This window comes from Balaenoptera physalus (genome assembly GCF_965194825.1).
Source record: "Balaenoptera physalus genome assembly, chromosome: 2".
NCBI classification, from domain to species: domain Eukaryota; kingdom Metazoa; phylum Chordata; class Mammalia; order Artiodactyla; family Balaenopteridae; genus Balaenoptera; species Balaenoptera physalus.
Genome location: NC_138883.1, coordinates 59,551,585 through 59,572,303, shown reverse-complemented (window position 1 = coordinate 59,572,303; position 20,719 = coordinate 59,551,585). Strand labels below are relative to the sequence as shown.

General features: G+C 37.5%; 1 long non-coding RNA gene across 1 annotated transcript; it reads right to left on the bottom strand.

The window, feature by feature from the left end:
• Positions 1-429: 429 nt before the first annotated feature.
• On the bottom strand, positions 430-20,406 carry LOC309656149. The gene is made up of 2 exons (XR_014261179.1): positions 14,122-20,406; positions 430-13,782 (listed from the first exon to the last, which is right to left on the bottom strand). It is a non-coding gene; the product is annotated as an uncharacterized lncRNA (long non-coding RNA).
• Positions 20,407-20,719: the final 313 nt, after the last annotated feature.

The following is a 20,719-nucleotide window of genomic DNA, read 5'->3' as shown; positions in this document are numbered from 1 at the left end:
GTGTCTTCCTGTCGATGATTATTCAGCAGTTAGTTGTGATTCTGGTGTTCTTGCAAGCGGGAGTGACAACACATCCTTCTACTCTTCCATCTTGGGTTGTGGGGTAACAGTGTTTCTTAAGCTTAAGTCTGAATCACAGTCCTTTGTGGGTGGTCTGTTAAAAACCTATTGCTGGGACCCACTCCCAGGGTTCTCCAGAGAAACAGAACCAATAGGATGTGTGTATGTATAGGTGTGTGTGTGTGTGTGTGTGTGTGTGTGTGTGTATGCCTGGCATATAAGATGCTCACTGGATCGAAGTTAATTTCTCTACCTTTAGAAACCAAGAGATTAGTGTCATCTCTTCCACTAGATTGGGAATTCCCCTAAATGCTTTTATTGTTCAACATCTCATGGCCCCCTGTTTTTTTTTTTTTTTTCCTACATTTATTTATTTTATTTTTATTTTTGGCTGTGTTAGGTCTTCGTTTCTGTGTGAGGGCTTTCTCTAGTTGCGGCGAGCGGGGGCCACTCTTCATTGCGGTGTGCGGGCCTCTCACTATCGCGGCCTCTCTTTGTTGTGGAGCACAGGCTCCAGATGCACAGGCTCAGTAGCTGTGGCTCACGGGCCCAGTTGATCCGCGGCATGTGGGATCTTCCCAGACCAGGGCTCGAACCCGTGTCCCCTGCATTGGCAGGCAGATTCTCAACCACTGTGCCACCAGGGAAGCCCAGCCCCGTGTTTTTAAATACAGTAATTTTAATGTTGCCTTTTTAATTAGAATATTGATATAAAGAGGTGTTACCATTTCTATAATGATCTTCAGAATTTTTTTGGAGTATATATTTCCTGTATATTATTGGTCTAGATTTCTGAAATGCATAGAAATTGATTCTCACTGACAAAGTCCTTTTTTGGAGCTTTACATAAAAATATCATAGTTTTGCAGTCAAAAATCACATTGGAGAGATTTGATATATTTCCCACATGAAAGGTGGTTCTGTTTCACATTATCTAAAAATAGTCAAATGCATAACTTTGTCAGATGACACAATTGTGTGATATGAATAGCTATCATTTGAGATTTGTAATGGCATCCAAGCTACTCATGTATGTATGAGTTATTATTAGAAGCCTGCGTTTTAAGAGAGATATGTAAAGTATTACTTTACTTTTCTGATATGGGAATAGGAAAGACTTTAATCATAAAATTACTACTTGTATAAATGCTTAGTTGTAGGTAAAATGTTGCAGAATGCCATTCACATACATAATTCAAATCCCTTAGGTACTTAAAGAGAATTCTCAGGACAAAAGAGACCTTGGGGTTTTTTCCTAGGCTGTGATAAAGTTCAAAACTAAAAAAAAATTCTGTAAAACCTAATATTAGTTCATGTTATATGACAAAAGGGTTGAGCAAATTCACCTCTAAACAGTTGGATTTTACTAACTGACTTGTACAGGTGGATACCAGGCATGGTGCACTGTCTGTTAAGCATCTCTGAAAAGTACCCATGCTGCTCTGAAATCTTCTAGGAAGGCTGAAACTAGGATTCTTCTTGCAAAGCTACAAAAACGTGATATTAGAAACGTACATAAGATTAAAAAACAAGAACAACAACAAAAAAACGCAAGTTGTGAAGGGGAAAAATCTCATCATAAGTGTTAAACAATTGTAGACCAGGTCATGTGGGTACACCATTGCATGGTAATCTGACACTTGAATCTCCAGGCCACACTTCAATACTCTCTATTTAGATGAGTATAGTACTTTCTGTTCTATTTGGCTTTGTGAGCCGGCATACTTCTCATTTCCTAATGAGCACCAGATTCTCCCAGTGTGTAAATTAAGGGCTTTTGGAATCCACTACCGGGCCACAAGGGTATCATTCAGTACATTGAAGTAGTAATTTACTAAATGGGACCCTCATGGCCCAAAAGAGTTCATGCAGCTTCCCAAATGCCTACCTTAAGCAGGCGATGGTTTATGGTCTGGAGAAACTATTGATTATTCAATTACAGTATTATATTTAGAAAAGGAGACTGGTATTTCCCCAGAAATTGTAGCTCTGCTTTATGCTTTATCTCAGTTAGAGTTAGGTTATTTTTAGTCTTCTTATTCCCACCAGGCTTTTTCCTCTCTTATGTTTTAAATTTTGCTTCTGTTAGGTTGCTTAAGTAGCACTCCCTTACCTCCAGCTAATGATTCTATTGGGTTTTAGTTACCATAATTATTTCCCTAATTGGCATCACTTGAAAGAATGATTATTAGGAAAGGTGATAAACACTGAAAAGTCTGCCACTTGGTCTCATTCGTTATTCTTCCAATTCCTTTTCAATATTGTTCTTGGAAATTTAAAAAACACTAAATTTTTGACTAAGGTTTTATTGCAGCATTAATAGTACAGCATTTTCTGTCTAGGTATTCTGCTATTATTCAGAAATGACTACTTCAGAATTATTTTGAACTTTTAAAAGATTGTCTCTGTTAATTCACTCTCTATGAAATTTTAAAACACAACTAAAAAAATTAAATTTGATATCATATGAATAATTAATTTAAAAAATCATAGCATTAGAATTTAACATTGCTTTTGAGATTTTAAATTTGATTTGTTTTTAGTTAATAGGACAATATTATTCTTTTTTTAAACATCTTTATTGGAGTATAATTGCTTTACAATGGTGTGTTAGTTTCTGCTTTATAACAAAATGAATCAGCTATACATATACATATATCCCCATATCTCCTCCCTCTTGCGTCTCCCTCCCACCCGACAATATTATTCTTGCAGTAAATGTAGAAGGCTAAGATGCTCTCATTTTTATGTTCTCTAGGTGGCAGCTTAGCTCCACCTTTAAAAATTTCCCTTTTAGTATTTTTCTCACTGGCATTTCATTTAAAAACTGGTAACATAATGCACAACAATATGTCAAATGAATACAGCCAAACATGATCTGCCTGCTTTTAATGTCTTGACAAGGTTTTTCATGTAGTACACTGCTGATTTGAGTTGAAAAACATAGATATACAGTCCTCCAAAAAGTGCTCTCATTCACCATTTTCCTTATACGAAGGTCAGTAACCGGATCTTTTATGATGAAGCTGTAGTATAAAGCATCAGCCTTGCTCTAGATTTGTACTTTTCTGCATGTGTTGTTGAGCCGATTGTCATGCTATTTAGTCACATCTGGGATGTATGTATTTCCCTTTCTCTGTTACAGTTACATGAACAGCTGAGTCTGAATGTCATCCTCATTCTGTTCAGTTAGAGCCCAAATATTGTCCTAAGAATTATGAAAAGAGTAGCTTAACTCCAAAATAAGAAATCACATTATCTTGTAGAACAACATCTCAACTGGGAGTGATTTTGACTCTCAGGGGATATTTGGCAATGTCTGGAGACATTTTTGATTGTTCCAACTTGGGGGGAGGGGAATACTATTAGCATCTAGTGATTATAGGCCAGGGATTCTGTTAAACATGCTTCAGTGCAGAAGATAGTCCCCCCAAACAAAGATTTATTTGGTCCAAAATGTTAATAGTGCTGAGGTTGAGAAATGCTGTTGTAGGGAAATAGAGCTATAGTTTTATAATATCAAAATCAGTGCAAAATGTTAATAATCACTGTAATGAATTCTTTTAAGAGAGGTTTACTGAAGGTCATAAACATCATAAATATCCTTTACAAAAACAGCTTGTTTGATTAATTTAGTAACAAATTTCTCATGAATCTATTCCTTTTCCCTATTGTCCCACTTATTTTTATCTCATATGGTTAAAAAAAAAAGCTGTGCCCTTGTATTACACTTTTTAATTCAAAAATCATTGCTCAAGTCTTATTCTGCATATCTAAAACTCAGGAAATCTCTTTGTGAAAATATTTATTGTATTTACTGAGTACATAAAGAGTTAGTCTGCACAGCTGTCAAGATCTATGTACAATTTTCTTTCTATTTTGTAAGTCAATTTTAATAAAACAGGTTTGAGATGGCTTAAGTTTATCAAACCTATTGACTGTGGACTATATTAATTAAAATTACTGAAAATCAAGTTTTGAGAATACTGCCGTTCCCAAAGAGTTTAGTGTAAAAGAAGCTACTTAATTTATCTTTGCCAAGAGGTTGTGAAACAATGACAAACTTGTTTAGTATCCTGAAATTGTGCTTCAGATACAATTTATCATCGTGTTTTGCCTGAAGAGCCATTATGTGACACAATTAAGAATACATACCATATATGGATTAATCAGATAATACAGTGAGATGTTTTGGCGACCTTATGCTCTTCTCAGATCAGTAATTTTTCAACTGACATCTTATTCTAAATCCCCATATATAAAATGGATTAAATTTGAGTTACTTTTTTTTGTAAGGATGGAGGCCTGCCTTGCTTTTTGCAGCAGCCGCAGGGTACCATCTCAGAAATACAGCCTTTTGTTGAAAACAGTTTGAAAATCACTGGCCTAGAGCAGGGGTATGTCAAGCTTTCTTTTGTTTTCTTGGCATGTAAGCGTCCATCTGAAGGGGGAAAAAAAAGACAAAATCCTATCTTGACCCCATATCCCTTCTTGCTACTATCCTCCTTTCTTCACTCCTTTCCCCAGCAAAACTTCTACATACCTTGCCTCACTTTCTCACCTTTAATTCACTCCTAAAACTGCTCATCTGCTTCTAGCTCTGCTATTCCACAGACACTGCTTTTGTCATGATCTCCAGCTGCCTCCCTGGTGCTACACTTGATGGTCACTTTACTCTCATTTTGCTCCACTTCTCAAAAACCATTGATGAAGTTGACCCCTTCTTCCTTTTTCAAACAATCTTCTGGTTCTCCTTTTTTTCTTATTGGCTTCTTTGTAGTCTTTCTTTACTCTAAGTGTTGGAATTCTTCAGGACTAGGTCTTGAGCTCTCCTATTCTTCTCTGTAAACTTTCTGGGTTTTCTGATTCATTTCTATGATCTTAAATACCATCCATATGTTGGTAACTCCCATATTTTACACCTTCAGGCCAGACGTTTCCTCTGAGCTCCAGATCTACACACCAAGTTGCCTATTTGAAACCTTTTCCTGGATATCTCTTCTCATCTGCCATCCAGAGTCACTCCAACTAGAAACCCAGGAGTCATCCTTTATTTTCCATCTTCCTTCATCATCTGTGTCCACCATCAGAAACATCTGTCTGTACTTTCTCCACTCTTATGCTTCAAACCTTTCCACACCTCTCATTCTCTACTGCTGCCATGTTTAGCTATGTCTCCATAATTTCTCATTTCAAGAGCCTCCTAAGTCATCTTTCTGTTTCTACCCTTGCCCTGCCCTCATCCATTTTCCGCAAGGCCACCAGAGTGGTATTTTAAATAACAAATTGATTACGTATCTTTCCTGCTTACAATTCTTACCTAGCTTCCTATTGCACATGGAATAAAATATGAACTCCATACTATGGTCTGGGTCTGCTTCTCCAATTTTGGTTTCTGTCACTTCAACTTCTCTTCTACTAATGTTCTAGACGCGCTGACATGGAGCATCTAGAAGAGACTGAATTCTCTTTTTAATCTCAGGGTATTAAGTTCTCCTCCCTGGCTTTTTGCATGCCTAGTTGTTTTTCATCCTTCAGGTCTTATCTTAAAAATCATCTCCCTAATCAATACATATTCACTTTCTGCCATTTTAAAGCTTATTTATTTATCTGTTCATTTGTTCATTGTCTGACTTACTAGAATTTAGGCTTCCTGAGGACAGGGATCTGGTCTTTCTTCCTTGCCAGGAAGCTGGTAGTCACTCAGCACGCATTTGATGAATGCATTAATGAGTTATTGTACTAAGTAATCATCAGATTATATAGGAGGGTCCAACATGTATACATATGCTTGCCCTATACATCTTGGCTTTAGAAAGGAGATGACTAAAGAGGGACATATCATATCGGTGTCTAGTATTTGAAGACATAATATGGAAAATAGGATTAGACATGGGTTTGGCAACTAGAAAACAAAACTGAGAGTATGAGTGGAAGTTAAACTGGAACAAACAGTGGAATAGTAGGTGCTTGGGAGATGGCAAGCTTTGTCTCACTGAAGATGTTCAACTAGAGAGCCGGATGACAGCCTGTCTGGCAAGTGGTGGTGGGATTTCTTGCTTTACATTGGAACTTGATCTAGGGACTTCAAAGGGCTCTTCCCTCTCTGAGATGCTTGGATTTTGTGATTACAGAGGAGTTCTTACTGGTATCTCCTAGCATTAATCTATGATTGTATGGGTTATTCTTTTTCAAGTCACACTTTATTGGATGTCCTCTTAAGACCTCACTGTTCTCTCAGAAATAATAATAATGCAGAAGCTAAAGAAACCATTTTTTTCCTGTTTCTATTTTGTTTGAGAAAGAAATGTTAGATAATAAAAGAAGAATTAGATAGAAAATATCTTCTTGATGGCTTAATCTTTTAATAGACATGTCTAAAAAAAACAGATCAGTGTGTGATTTGGCATTACTTTCAAATCCTTTTCTTAAACTTATGGAAAACAGAATCAATAGGAACACACCTTTGTTTATCCAATATCCTTAAAAGTTACCATCATGACTGGAGTTGGGATACGGGGGTCAGGTCCAAAACAACTCTGCATATTACATTTTGAACTTTACTTTTTAATAGCATCATAAACCTCCCATCATATCCTTCAATATTTCCTATGGAATTTCTTGTTTATCTTCAGTCATAAGCTAATGTATTTGATGTGAGAAATAGAGAAATAATGACTTAGAATTCTCCAAACATTAATTGGCTGACTTCTGGAAATCATAAAACAACTCTGGCTAGGTCTTATTGAACACAGCATTAGGAGAGGTTCAAAATCCATATTCAACTGAAGAAAAGTCACATCCTCAAAGGTGGTTTATGTTTTCTCATCACCAATTCACACAAAATTTTTCATTATGTTGTGTGACAGTATGTGACTCTGCAGGGACAAGTACAAGAAAACCTACATTCAGTCATCTGGCATGACTGAAAACTGGTTTGTCGTGAAGTCATTTTCAGAAGTTATGGTATATATAATCTCTCTTCTTTCAAATAATGTAGAATTACATGCTAATTTGAATGATTTGGATATGATTTGTCCATAACTTTTAATGTTACTCTGGCCATTTTTTTATCCAATTAAGTCTAGACACCATAAAAAACCCAATGCCCTATGTGTGTGTGTGTGTGTGTGTGTGTGTGTGTGTATACGTATTTGCTTTATGATTTTCTTTATGTTATCCATTTCTAGTTTCACTTCTTTCTTTCTCTTTGCTTTCCTTATTTTCCAAGAGCAATGTATCAGTAAATATCTCTTGAAGCTTGTCATGTGAAGGACATTGTATATCTTCCACTTTACTTCTTTACTCTGAAGAACTTGGCCTTAGTACTGTAGCCTGCCCTTTGTTATTCTAGCTATTGCAAGTAGAAGTTAGTTTTGTTGATATTCATAAATTCTTTTGTTTTGGCCCTCTATCTACTATTTCCTAAACTTCTTGTCTTCATCTTTATTCTACTATGGCATTTTGAACTTATCCCTCTTGGCCTTTTGGGAATCCTTTCCATCATAGTTTTTACTGTGAAGTACTGTATTAGTTTTCTATTGGTGCGCTAAGAAATGACCGTAAATTTAGTGGCACAAAGCAACATGAATTTATTATCTTATAGTTCTGGAGGTCAGCAGTCTGAAATGATTCTCAGTTAACAAAAATCAAGGTGTTGGCAATTCTGCATTCCTTTCTGGAGGCTCTTGGGGGAGAATTCATTTTCTTGCTTTTTCCAGTTTCCAAAAACCATCTGTACTCCTTGGCTCCTGGCTCGCTTCCTCCATCTTCAAAGGCAGCAACTATGGTCAAGTCTTTGTCATATCAAATCACTCCAAAACAACCCCTCTTCTGCCTTCTTCTGCAACCTTAATCCCCCTTTGCCATATAATAGGCAACATATTCACAGGTTCTGAGGATTAGGCTGTAGATATCTTTGGGGGCCCATTATTATGCCTCTCATGAACACTTACCTCTTTTTCTTTTGATGTTTGCAACCCTGCAACCAAGCCACTCTCCACTCAATAGGAGGAAGCTCCCCTGTTCCATTTAGTCGCTCCCGTGGTTTTTACATTTGTCTCTGGCTGCCTGGTCTCTGCTGACTCTGAATAATTATGTAAAATATACTTGCTTGTTGGCTTTTTGTAGTTAAAGCACATTTAAACCACAATTAAATTGCTTTGATATCTAAGTAACTTTGGAAAAAATAAGTAAAGACTGCTGACCACCTTGTTCTCCCTTTATTTAAATTATTTATATTGGATCTGTTTTCTTCCTTTTTCCTTTGCAAAATATCTAACTATTTTCATGCCATTAGAGATATAACAGAGCAATGTAAAAAACAGAACTACTCTGAGAAAACATTTTACTTATTAATCATTTTATTCTTATTTGCCACTTCTTTTTACCATTTTTGTAATTTACTATGAATTGTATAAATAATTCATACTTGCTCCCTTCTCATTTTAGTTTTGATATGAACCTATAAATTGTACTTCTGCCAGAGTCTTTCTGTGCTTTAAAGTATGTTCATCCTATTTTTTTCTGTTTATGTATAAACTAGGTATTTAATTCTAGCAACATGTTTTTGAGAAAAAAGCTTTTGGTTTGAAAGAATACTGGTGATCTTCAGTAATTAAGACTGTATAGTTAACCAAGCTCTCTAAATTCCAGCGTGTAAGACATTTCTATAGGTGATGAGCTTATTACTTATATGCTATTTAATGCTTACATGATTTCTCTTAGACACAAAGAGACAAGTGACATATACTTAAACATATCCCTATCTTGATATTTGGGATGTTGATCTTTCGTAACATAAAAAGAAGAGTATTATTTACATTTTCTCTGAAGTAAATGAGAAGACCAAACCTACATGGATTTTGAAATTGATCAGGAACAAGAATTTTGGGAATTCTCAGAAAGGAACTAATTTTCTCACAATTTAAATTTACTTTTCACCAGAGGAAAGATATTCATGTGTTTCTGGACTATATCAATTCATTGAACTCTACCTGTTCTGAATAAAGAGCTTCTTTATGCAATCAATGAAGCCAAGCAAAACACTACAGTTTCTGAGTTCAGTACAAATTATTTCCCATTATAAGGGATCCCTATCATTGAGAAATATCTTCTCTATTCACATCAATGATGAGAAAATGACATCCTGTTGCTTTCAATTATATGCATATGTTCCCTTTAAGACCCAACATATTAGCATTGCTGACTCTTCAGGATGACCTCTTTTTTTTTTTTTAAATAAATAAATTTATTTATTTATTTATTTTTGGCTGCATTGGGTCTTCGTTGTTGTGTGTGGTCTTTCTCTAGTTGTGGTGAGCGGGGGCTACTGTTTGTTGTGGTGCACGGGCTTCTTATTGCTGTAGTTTCTCTTGTTGCAGAGCATGGGTTCTAGGCACGTGAGCTTCAGTAGTTGTGGCGCGTGGGCTCAGTAGCTGTGGCTCACGGGCTCTAGAGTGCAGGCTCAGTAGTTGTGGTGCACAGGCTTAGTTACTCCATGGTATGTGGGATCTTCCCGGACCAGGACTCGAACCCGTGTCCCTTGCACTGGTGGGCGGATTCTTAACCACTGCACCACCAGGGAAGTCCCAGGCTGACCTCTTTAATTAGGGTCAAATCAAGGAAATGAAATAAATATATGTAAATTCTGAGACTAAACTGAAACAACTAGTCAGGTAATTTTTCTGTTCTCTGTGCAGAAGCACAAGCTTAGGACTTTTTATAAATCAAATTGAAATATATATCTTTTTATTATGGCTTTTTAACTTGTTCTGAGTAGATTTTATGAACCTAATGAAAAAATTGAAAATAACTTCTCCAGCATAACTTCTGAGTGATAATATTGTACAGGGATCAGTATAAAGAAAGGAAAGAGTTTGATACAGTGACACCTAGAAGTGCTAAAAAGACACTATTAGTTGGTAATTTGTAACTGGTTCATTTTCCAAACATTGTAGGGTCTAGAGGAAAATGTGAACAACAGAATCTCCAGGTTTAGTTTTTGATATTTTTATGGTAGGCTGACAAGAGCTTGAAGGTTGAGGCATTTATCTTGAAATAATGAGAGAAGTTTTTGCTTTCTGAATTACTTAGAGAATTGGTACTAAAACTGCCCCAAGGCATGGGCTGTGAATCCAAGTGTATCCACACCAAGCCATCTTTCATTTAAGTCTGTTTAATAAATCATCTTCCTAACTGGAGCTTGGGGTATAAAAGTTCATGCCTCTGGCACAACTGAAAGGGAGAAAAAGATCAGGAGCATGGAAGTTTAAGAAATGTAATTTTATTTTCAACTTTGGTTTTCTGACATACAAGGAAAAAATGCTATTTAAAAAATATTCCTACTTGGATAAAAGCAGCTGCTTCTAGATGGTGCAAAATAATAAAATTTGAAAAGCTGGAAATGGCCCAGCTTTTGTCCAGGATTCAGTGAATTTCATGGAGCAAGTGCTAGACTGAAGATTTATGAGGACAGGGTTAGGTGACCATTGATTGTTGAATGAATTAATAAAAGAGTGAAAATTTAAGTTTCTTTGACTCCTTCAAATCTCAGACATGTTATTTAGATATGGATAAGGACATAGGTTTTGCTACTATTGCTGGAGAGATGGAGCTTGGTATTTTTCCCCATGAAGCTTGTGGGTTCTCTCTGGTCAACAATTTCATGGGAACTTGATGAATACTTTATATTTGGTTACTAAACCGGTTTATAAGCCATTCATAAAAGTAATGTGATTTGTTTTGGGGGCAAAGGTTTGGTAGTTTCATGTATTCACTCAGTAAGTAAATGTTTGTTGAGTGCCTACTATATGCCTGGCAGTGGCTAGTACCCTAGCCTTATATAATACATATGTCCCTCTGCTCTTGGAGAAATAGACATGTAAGCAGTTAAAAATCAATATAGAGTAAGTTCTGTAATGGACGAAGAACAATACATCACAGAAGCATGTAAGATAAGGTTCAAACCCAGATTTGCGGGATTAGGAAACACCTTCTAGAGGAAGAACATCTCAGCTGAAACCTTAATTTAAAATAGGAGCCTGCTAGTAGAGGGAGGCAGAAAGAGTGTTTGAGGCAGGAGAGCTTGGTGAAATGTAGGAACTGGAAGCACTTTAGTCACCCTTCAGAGTGAAGAGTGGAGTGAACTGAAGCTGCCATGGTGAGCAGAAGCCAACTTCAGAAGCACCTTGAAGCCATGGCAAGGAGTTCAGAATGTGTCCTTAGAGTTTAATTAAAATAGTAATTGAGTAGGTGACTAGTAAGAGCCAAGGGTGATGGGAAGCCATTGAAAGCTTTTAAGGAAAGGAACTACATAATTAGACTTGTGTTAGAACACTGTCCCTGGTTGTAGGGTGAAAAACAGATGGAGAGGACTCAAGGCTGATTGTAGCAGCCTAGTGAGAGGCAATCATAACCTGAAGCGGAGAGGTGGCCATGGGGATTGCGTGATATGGGCAGATTTAGAAGATTGTTATGAGAAAGAATGTCCAGATCTTGGTGATCAGTTAGGCATGATGTACGTGAAAGACCAAGGAGTTCAGGGTGACTCCCAGGTTTGAGTCACAGTGTGCTATATGGTACCATTTTCTGAGGAAGGCGGACCAAAATGAGACAGAAATATAAGTTCAGTTTCAGGCATGTTAAGTTTTAGGTACCTGAGTGGAAGCTAGTTACATAGGTAAGACTAAAACTATAGAAAAAGATCTGAACGAAAGACACACATTTGAGGATCATCAGCCTAAGGGTGGAAAAGAAACCCTGGAAATTGATCCAGTTGCTCATGGTGAACATGCAGTCTTATAACATGATCCTTAGAGACACAAGTTTTTAACAAATGGACAGAGGAAGAGGAATTGACCAGGGAGACTGAGAACAAGTGAACAGATAGTTAAGAGGTACATCAAGAGAGTGTGGTGTCAAGGAAGCTAAGGAAAGAAAATATTTCGAGAAGGAAATGCTCAGCAGAGGCCATACTGTGGTGAGTTGAAGACAAGACTCAGTAATAAGGTGGTTGTCAGTATCTTGCCAGCTTCCTTGAAGGGGGAGGGCAGAAATCACTTCACAGGTAAGAAGTATGTGGGTGGTGAGCATGTGGAGAAAGAGAGCAAGAGCGTACACACTGCTTTAGGGAAGTTTGAATGTGAAGAAAGCTGAACAAGATAGTAGTAATGCTAGATAGCTAAGGGATCTAGGGAAAGGTCTATTTTTTTTTTTTTTTTTGGTCAGTTTGTTTTAATGAGTGAGACCAGAGTATGTTCAAATGCAGAGGAAAAGAAGAGTTTAAAGATGAAGTAAGAGGAGCAGGTTTGCGGTTGGATAATTGAAAGAAAAAAAAGATCCCTGAAGAGGCAAGAGAGGACAGAGTCCCAGGGTAGCTGTACCAGGGTCAGGGTGGGGCTGGTTTTAGGCAAGAAACAGCACATTGGCGGGCTGACAGTGATGGTAGGAGGTGGTGGAAGTTGGAAGTTTGAGGAACTTGAAAAATGTTTCTGATGGTAGCTGTGTGAAATAAAAGAAAGCTAAAAAAACACAGATAAGTTGCCAAACAGCATGAAGGACCTAGTACAAGTTGAATGCCATGAAACTATAGTGACACCAATATGATTATGTGATTTTTTTTTCTTCTTCTCCAGCAGTGCCCAAGTCCTGAGCTTTGGCAAGGAGATAGCAGACATTGTGGGTGTTTTCTAACTGGGTGTGAGTGAAATGCAACGGGACAAGGTAAATGGGACATTTATAAGCAAGTATCTGAAGCGATGAACTAGACACTTGTCTCCAAGCTGTTTTGTTCTCATGTTCTCAAAAGAAGTTTGAAAAAGTGGCTACTCAGACACTTTTTAAAGTGGAAATCTAAAAAATGTTAACACAAATTTAAATATCATAAAATTAAATAGTTGCAAAAGTTGTTTTTTATGGTTTATTTTATGTAATATACGTACATTAAATGTATTTTTATCCAAATCTTAGAGCTGTAGATTTAGCTTATTCAATTTATAGGCATGTCCTTCAGATAGATAATCAGGTATCATTGTGAAACTAATCAGCCAAATCAGAGTTACTTTTCATTAGAAAAGGTTTGATTTTATTTTAAAATTCATAGGTTGTGAATCTAACACTCTTCTCACCTCTGTATTCTGAGGTAGGTTAATTGATTGATAGATGAATGATTGATTGCTAGGTAGGTAGGTGGGTGGATAGATGGATAAAACAAGTCATGGATGAATAGATGGATACTTGCCTTGGGTACGTCTCCTGGATGAAACAAGGTCCCCCTGAATATCTTTCTGAAGGTTTTTGGCTTTACTTTCAAGAGTCTTTCCCTCAGGAAAGTGTCATTCTAAATTGGTTCCTATTTTTGATGCCTTGAAGATTTTTGCACCCTGGAACAACTCACCAAAATACAATTTAGGATAAGGGAGAGCATGACTTTCTTTTTGAAGGTGGAGAAGGGCAATGGGAAAGGCGAGAAAGGGAGGAATAATTGTTAGATATTAGAGCTGGCAGGCAGGTCAGCTTTAGGAATAAGTTTTTGGAAGTTTAGATCTGGATGTTTTTACCCTATTGCTAGCTAAGCCTATTTATACTCTAGAAAATCTTTGTGTCCATACTTCAGTTTGAAGACCATTGGACTATTGCATAAAAGCCAGGTCAAGATGAAGAATGAAGGTGGGAGGATGTGAGAAAGCGGTCAAGGAGATTGAGATCTCCTAGTTCCAAAACCTGTAATTTTTTTTTTTTTAAATTTTTTTTTTAACTTTTGGGTTTATTTATTTATTTATTTATTTATTTTTGTCTGTGTTGGGTCTTCGTTTCTGTGCGAGGGCTTTCTCCAGTTGCGGCGACTGGGGGCCACTCTTCATCGCGGTGCGCGGGCCTCTCACTAACGTGGCCTCTCTTGTTGTGGAGCACAGGCTCCAGACGCGCAGGCTCAGTAATTGTGGCTCACGGGCCTAGTTGCTCCGCGGTATGTGGGATCTTCCCAGACCAGGGCTCGAACCCGTGTCCCCTGCATTGGCAGGCAGATTCTCAACCACTGCGCCACCAGGGAAGCCCCAAAACCTGTAATTTTAATGGCTTATGTTTAGTATTTTTTTGTTTGTTTGCTTTGACATTCAGAGAATCTGTGTTGATCTTTATTGAAAATGGAAATATTAGGGCACATTTGGGGCTTGTGTTTCCATCAGGCACCGTGTAAAGAGAGTGGGCTTTGGAGCCCAACACACCTGGATTTGAATCCTTCCTCTACCACTTACTCATTGTGCTTCCAGGCAAGCCAGTTATCCTTTCTGTGATCAGATTTCTCATTTGTAAAATTAGAATAACAGAATCTACCTTGCAGGCTGTTACAAGTTCTAGAGATAACTGGTTCTTTTATTCAACAAATATTTACTGAGTGCCTACCGTGTGCCAAACACTGTTCAAAGAAATATTAAGAGCAAAATACCTCACACAGCATTTGGAACATATGAATAAACCAATCAATGGCAACTAAAAGGGATGTGTTTGAGGGTAGGAAGCCTGTCATGTTCTTCTGTGATAAAAGGCAGTAATTATTGGGTCAAAAGTGAAGGACAATTGCAAATGTCCAGTGTTTTTCCTGAAGCTTATAAGGTGTTCAGGCCTAAGCTTACTTTTTTCCTCTCTCACTTTTATCAAAGTATAATTTTCAGTGAGTTAAAGACATGGCTTTCATGCACATATGAGAGAATACTTGTCAGAGATTTTACCCAACTCGTTATTTAATGAGAGAACCAATATGAGGGTAAAACTGATTCCAAGAGCATTTATGGAACAAGGATGTATATAGTCCATCAGGGAAGACATTAAAAAGTAAAAGAATGTTGGAATAAGATAGCTTGGTTAGATATAAAATTGTTACTGGCCCACAGGGCAACAAAACAGCAAACTTTAGGATTATCTTTTTGCTATGGGCTGAATGTTTGTGGTTTCTTGTCAAATTTGTATGTTGAAATCCTAATGATGGCATTAGGAAGTAGGGCCTTTGGGGGGCGCTTAGGTCATGAGGGTGAAGTCTGTATGAATGGGATTAGTGGTTTTATAAAAAAGACCTCAGAGACCTTCCTAGCCCTTCCACCATGGAAAGTCACAGCCAGAAGACAGCCAACTATGAACTGGGAAGTGGGCTCTCACCAGACGTTGAATCTGCTAGCACTTTGATCTTGGGCTTCCCCAGCCTCCAGAACTGTGAAAACCATGGGAAATGACAAGTTCTAAGGCTTTCTAAAATGCGTAAGCTGTACGTGTGTCATCATACACTCAATTAGCGCTCCTAAACTTAGACAGGCTTTGGGTAATGCCAAGACTCTAGAAATAATATACTATATAGGTTAAGAGAGACAAAGAGACATTTCACTAAGAAAAAAGTTAGGCAAAGAAAGAAAAGGCAAAAAAAGGAGCTTATCATGATACTTTTGGGGTACCCCTATTAATCTCAGAAACTACTTCCCTATAACTGATTACATGTGTTGCACATTCCATAATGTATAATATGGAAAAATAGTAAACACACAAATATTGTCAATTTTGTGACATATTTGCTCAGAAATAGCTGTACTTATTATCTCAACAACCTTGTAGTTGGAACAGACACATTATGCCTCTCATTTTAAGACTAAAACCGTGAATTAGGAAGTGGTTCAGCAATAGGGCCAAGACTGTACATCAGTGCTGCTATCTTGTCTCTAATCTATTGGACCTGACAGGCTGGAGATAGTTGTAAAAGCAGTCTGCAGTTTCCAGGTGAGTTATGTTCCTAAGGATCATTTGTAGGTCAGTTGTTTTGAACTTCGCACGTTTTCCCATAGTAATAAATAGCGTGATGAATAAAGGTTATGCATCCAGCCCAGCCTGCCAAAGCCTTTAACCTATGATGCGTCTGTAGTTCAGCGATACAGAATCTTTCGCCACTAATTTCCACTGGAGAGTTAGTTCAGGGCTCTAATTTGGAATGTAGGGAGCATATTTTCCTGTGCCCTACCTTCTTCCACTTCAGCACCACTGCTGAGAGGGGAGAACTTTTCCAGCTTTAGACGGTGGAGGGTAGCTCTGCTGTGTCTGGGTGGAGAGAGTCTCTCACAAGGGCACCTGAGGGCATTTGATGCAGAATCGCTGGAGAGAGCCCTGACATAGGTGCCTATGCAGGACAGAGACTGGAACTTTGTGGGAGTGAGTTTGAGGAGGGGATGCTGAAGGACTGGGTCGAAGCCTGTGTTGACAAAGGCAGACAGTTCTTAAAGCAGTAGACCTCTAGCAATGGGAGGAGAGTCCCAACCATGCAAGGTGTGTAACAGCTCCTTAAATGAGATCCACAGAACAGATTTGCAGGTACAGTGGTAAGAAAGAACAAAGTTGCTCTTTTGCTTTCTCCCTGTGGAGTTCAGCTTATTCAATAAACTGGTTGCATGTGCTTAAATCTCCTTGTTGACTTTATAAAATGTACTGTCATGGAAATGGAAAATTAAACAATATTGAAAACTGCAAAGAAAAATGTAAAAGTCACACAAATCCCTTTCATCCAGAGATAAGCATTATTAGTTTAAAGGTTTCAATCAGTATTGGGGAAACTATTTCAGAAGCGACTTTACAAACGACTCCATATACTTCTCAATAAGGGAGCCTGAGGTCCAATCCTCCATGACTAATAATTTTAGTATCTCTTCCCTATCATTTTTCCAGATTAGGTAATGTTACAGAATATCTCCAGCCTTCACTTTATTATCTAATACATTGGATCATCTAATTTCTTTTCTGGACTTTGTTATTGTCCTGTCACCTTTTCTCAAATTGATCTGTAAGTACTATGGAACAATGGAGGAAGATTCAATGTCAAAAAGTCTGAGCTAAAGTCACAAAATACTGAACAGTGAAGGAGGGCATATTCTTATTTATCCATGTGCTTGCCAATAGTAGGATTTGCCAATTTTTTTTTCTGTAGTGGCCCATCTGATAAGGGGAAAATATTTCTCATTGTTATTTCTAATTGAATTTCTAATTAAGGTTGAGTATTTTTTCCATATTTACATTGGAAATATGGAAAAAGTATTTTTTCCACATGTTCCATGTGTGTTTACAGGACACATGCCTGGGTGAGAGGTATGAACAAGAGTTGAGATTTGAAAACTAAGGGTATGCAGGTAACAGTGGATGTTCTAAGTACTGTTGAGGTTTAATTCATGATGGGCATCATTGGCAAGGGTGTGTGTATGTGTTTGTACATGTATACACATTGTAAGGGAGGGAGTTTCTATTTAATCAGCATAATTATAAAGTTCCTGAAGTGATGGGGAATCCCATGTAGTAACTGGACATCTAGAGTTGTACCTGTGGGTCCCCCCACTCCCCAATCCAATAGTGAAAAGTCTCTGGGAGGGTGGACAGGTAGGAGTTTTAATGAAAACAAAAAATTACCCTTTTCTAACTAGTAACTGTGGATCAATACTTAATCTTAGTTTACGCATCTGTAAAATGGGGATAATAACAGTGCTCGTCTCATTGGGCTCTTGTTAAGATTCATTGAGAGAATACATATGAAATCATTAGCCCAGTGCCTAGAACATGGTAAACTCTCAGTAAATGTTAGGTGTTCTTAATTTTTTGTATGTAAAACAACGGAGTTAACTGGGTGATCTCTAAGGCACCTTCCAGAGCTACAGATCCAGATTTATGATACTGAAAATATTTAGCTTTCCGTATTTGATCCATAATTTGAAGAAAAATTGAGGACACAGCAGCTTTAAAATGAGCAAAAATGAGCTGGGTAATTACTCTCAATTTAAGCTATGTCTTCAGGAAAATGCATCGAGTAAGACTGTAATATATATAACATAACCTGTAAGAAGCGGCTCTTACACAGTGAAGGACACAGTCAAGCCTCTAGAATAGAGCTGACAACATTTAATGCCACCTATTTAGCTAAGTTTACACTTTTTTTTTTTACATCTGTATTGGAGTATAATTGCTTTACAATGTTGTGTTAGTTTCTGCTGTACAACAAAGTGAATCAGCTATACATATACATATATCCCCATATCCCCTCCCTCTTGCGCCTTCCTCCCACCCCCTAAGTTTACAACTTTATTGAGAAATATGGAAAATAGCTCAAAACCTTGAAAATAAATTCTATAGAACACAAAGAACAGTTATCAGCTATCATTCTTTTCCGCCTCTACTGAAAGTCAACAACTCCTATGCAGAAGTCAGATGTAAATGTTTGCAGCAATGTTTGAAAAAAAAAGAAACATAACAAGCTTATCAAAAAAAGTTAGAGCTGTTGACCTATCAATATTTAGCTCTTCAAAACCAAGTCTTTGTAAGCTCAGCTCAGTATATTTAAATACTGAGCATAGTGATTTTCTTTTTTTAAAAAATTTTATTTATTTATTTTTATACAGCAGGTTCTTATTAGTTATCTCTGTTATACATATTAGTATATATATGCCAATCCCGATCTCCCAATTCATCCCATCACCCCCTGCCCTGCTTTCCCTCCTTGGTGTCCATATGTTTGTTCTCTACATCTGTATCTCTATTTCTGCCTTGCAAACCAGTTCATCTGTACCATTTTTTGAGATACTACATACATGTGTTAAAATACGATATTTGTTTTTCATTTTCTGACTTACTTCACTCTGTATGACAGTCTCTAGGTCCATCTACATCTCTACAAATGACCCAATTTCATTTCTTTTTATGGCTGAGTAATATTCCATTGTATATATGTACCACATCTTCTTTTTTTAAAACATCTTTATTGAAGTATAATTGCTCTACAATGGTGTGTTAGTTTCTGCTTTATAACAAAGTGAATCAGCTATACATATACATATGTTCCCATATCTCTTCCCTCTTGCATCTCCCTCCCTCCCACCCTCCCTATCCCACCCCTCTAGGTGATCACAAAGCACCGAGCTGATCTCCCTGTGTTATGCGGCTGCTTCCCACTAGCTATCTATTTTACATTTGGTAGTGTATATATGTCCATGACACTCTCTCACCCTGTCACCCCTCCCCCTCCCCCTCCCCATATCCTCAAGTCCATTCTCTAGTAGGTCTGTGTCTTTATTCCCGTCTTGCCACTAGGTTCTTCATGACCTTTTATTTTTCCTTAGATTCCATATATATGTGTTAACATACTGTATTTGTTTTTCTCTTTCTGACTTACTTCACTCTGTATGACAGACTCTAACTCCATCCACCTCATTACAAATACCTCCATTTCATTTCTTCTTATGGCTGAGTAATATTCCATTGTATACATGTGCCACATCTTCTTTATCCATTCATCCAATGATGGACACTTAGGTTGCTTCCATGTCCTGGCTATTGTAAATAGAGCTGCAATGAACATTTTGATACATGACTCTTTTTGAATTATGGTATTCTCAGGGTATATGCCCAGTAGTGGGATTGCTGGGTCGTATGGTAGTTCTCTTTTTAGTTTTTTAAGGACCCTCCATACTGTTCTCCATAGTGGCTGTATCAATTTACATTCCCACCAACAGTGCAAGAGTGTTCCCTTTTCTCCACACCCTCTGCAGCATTTATTGTTTCTAGATTTTTTGATGATGGCCATTCTCACTGGTGTGAGATGATACCTCATTGTAGTTTTGATTTGCATTTCTCTAATGATTAATGATGTTGAGCATTCTTTCATGTGTCTGTTGGCAATCTGTATATCTTCTCTGGAGAAATGTCTATTTAGGTCTTCTGCCCACTTTTGGATTGGGTTGTTTGTTTTTTTGTTATTGAGCTGCATGAGCTGCTTGTAAATCTTGGAGATTAATCCTTTGTCAGTTGCTTCATTTGCAAATATTTTCTCCCATCCTGAGGGTTGTCTTTTGGTCTTGTTTCTGGTTTCCTTTGCTGTGCAAAAGCTTTTAAGTTTCATTAGATCCCATTTGTTTATTTGTGTTTTTATTTCCATTTCTGTAGGAGCTGGGTCAAAAAGGATCTTGCTGTGATTTATGTCATAGAGTGTTCTGCCTATGTTTTCCTCTAAGAGTTTGATAGTGTCTGGCCTTACACTTAGGTCTTTAATCCATTTTGAGTTTATTTTTGTGCATGGTGTCAGGGAGTGTTCTAATTTCATACTTTTACATGTACCTGTCCAATTTTCCCAGCACCACTTATTGAAGAGGCTGTCTTTTCTCCACTGTATATGCTTGCCTCCTTTATCAAAGATAAGGTGACCATATGTGCGTGGGTTTATCTCTGGGCTTTCTATCCTGTTCCATTGATCTATATTTCTGTTTTTGTGCCAGTACCAAACTGTCTTGATTACTGTAGCTTTGTAATATAGTCTGAGGTCAGGGAGCCTGATTCCTCCAGCTCCATTTATCGTTCTCAAGATTGCTTTGGCTATTCGGGGTCCTTTATGTTTCCATACAAATTGTGAACTTTTTTGTTCTAGTTCTGTGAAAAATGCCAGTGGTAGTTTGATAGGGATTGCATTGAATCTGTAGATTGCTTTGGGTAGTAGAGTCATTTTCACAATGTTGATTCTTCCAATCCAAGAACATGGTATATCTCTCCATCTATTTGTATCATCTTTAATTTCTTTCATCAGTGTCCTATAATTCCACATCTTCTTTATCCATTTATCTGTCAATGGGCATTTAGGTTGTTTCCATGACCTGGC